We start from the raw sequence: 2,187 nt of genomic DNA, 5'->3' as shown, positions 1-2,187 counted from the left end.
GGAACGCTAACCAGCACTCGGTAGGTGTAGGAAGTTGTTGAACCTGTTCTTTTGCATTTTCGCATATGGAAGGTGACGTGTTGTTCCAACAGGATAATGCTCGTCACTCACAGAACGTGAAGCTCAGTAAGTTCTACGAAAGGGCAGCATCTTCCTTGGACGGCTGCAATGGAGCAAGTACGGGATTTGATGGGGCGAGAAGTGGCTCGTCCGACTCGTCAACCAACAACTCCCAGATAACTTCATGACCAGGTCGAGCAGGTGTGAAGTAACATATCCCTGGACAGCATTCGCGATCAGCTATCGACTGGAAGGTTTGCCGCCAGTGGAGGCTAAACCACGTACTAGTATGGGTCGATATCTGGTACATCAGAACCGCTTGTGCTATTGCTCTGCGAAAGTAATCATCTCATGTATTCCATATTCACTGTTGCAACAATGGGGGCCACGGCCTTGCCGCAGTAGATACACCGGTTCCCGTCAGATCACCGAAGTTAAGCGCTGTTGGGCGTGGCTGGCACTGGGATGGGTGATCGTCCGGGCACCCATGCGCTGTTGCCATTTTTCGGGGTTCACTCAGCTTCATGATGACAGTCGAGGAGCCACTCGACCGAATAGTAGTGACTCCTGTCACAGAAAACCATCATAGCGGCGGGAGACCGGTGTGCTGACCACACGCCCCTCCTATCCGCATCCTCAGCTGAGGATGATACGGCGGTCAGATGTTCCCGATTTGCCGCTTGTGACCTGAATACGGAGTGCTGCTGCTGCTGCTGAAACAATAAATTTTGCTTGATCCGGAAACCTCTAGAGTGTAGTACAAATTTTTTTCCGGCCGAGTATATGTATAATATTAGATTAAAAGTCTGCGGTATGCACCGAACAATCCGTAATATGCACAAATGTCACAGTAGTCTCGAGGCGATTGGCACACTGTAAATTCCCCATTAGAGGGTTCGTAACGTTAGTTCACGACAGGGAAATGCGTTATCGCTTTTCTGTTTGATTTCACTGTCCGTAGTACGCACTAAACAGTCTACGAAATCTACAGTAAAAGCAGTGTACTTACAGCGTTCGCGCACTTTAGCGGTCTGCACATCATTGTTTTTACGATTAATGTGTTGAGTAGAAGTTCCGAATAATAAATAACGCGACATATGGTTATTAAATCCTTGTCAGCGGTACACACCGAAAACTCAAAACACTTCACTGTATAAGCAGTTACTTTTTAATCGACCACGGACTCAGTAACAGAGTAGCGCACATGCGGCATGACAGTGACCTTTCTGTTCTCGCTGCCGACTCTTTGTTGCATTTTTCTGTGTTCACCTATCGATATCTTTCCACACCACTCAACTCATATCACTTCACATTAAGCCTTACAAAATTCCAAGTACATCGGTTTATATCACATTAATCAGCTCATGGAAAATGAATTTAAAACATGTTAATAAATAAGGAAACATACAGCAGCAGAACTAATGAAAATAGCAATTACATTCATGACCACTGCCTGACGTAAACATAAAAACGGTTGTACACGAAATAAGCTGCCAAAAGTGCCCTTGAAGTAACACTTTCAATGTATCACGGAAATAAAACAGAAAGCAAGAAAAAGTAAAGTATAGGAAAAAGTGGCAAAGACTCCATGTCTTTCTTCAGTGCTATTTTGATTTTATCTATGACATTAAGTTTACTCCTAACGTTAAGATACTTGGGCACAGAATGGGCAATTTTAGCTCTGGAAGTCTGAAAACGCGCCTGAAGTGTTGTTAATTACAGTTACACTATTGTGTTTATTACGGAAGAACGGTACCAACTTATGCACCATTGTAATATTTGAAACAGGAGAGTCTTCCACTAGGCGATAAATGACGTAGTTATTACATGCAACATTAATGATTCTCACAGCATGAACTCATAGCCGTAGTAAACGTGTCGTTCAATGACTAGCTTCAAGCGGTAGAAAACAGTACATTGTAAGTAGGCTGTTTATGTTTTCTCTATGTAAGTAGGCTGTTTATGTTTTCTCTATGTAAGTAGGCTGTTTATGTTTTCTCTGTGTAAGTAGGCTGTTTAGGTTTTTTTATTGGTAACGCCACCTCTGTATGAAAATCACTGGATGTGCTGTGTGCAGTCTGTGGCTGCTTTGCATTGTTGTAATACTCGCCATTGTAGTGTTAGGCA

At 43.4% G+C, this 2,187-nt stretch overlaps 1 pseudogene; it reads left to right on the top strand.

Moving 5' to 3' along the window:
- Positions 1–443: 443 nt before the first annotated feature.
- On the top strand, positions 444–561 carry LOC126427217 (5S ribosomal RNA; annotated as a pseudogene).
- The last annotated feature ends 1,626 nt before the right edge of the window (positions 562–2,187 follow it).

Source organism: Schistocerca serialis, chromosome 1 (genome assembly GCF_023864345.2).
Source record: "Schistocerca serialis cubense isolate TAMUIC-IGC-003099 chromosome 1, iqSchSeri2.2, whole genome shotgun sequence".
Classification (NCBI taxonomy): domain Eukaryota; kingdom Metazoa; phylum Arthropoda; class Insecta; order Orthoptera; family Acrididae; genus Schistocerca; species Schistocerca serialis.
This window is presented reverse-complemented; position numbering and strand designations above follow the sequence as displayed.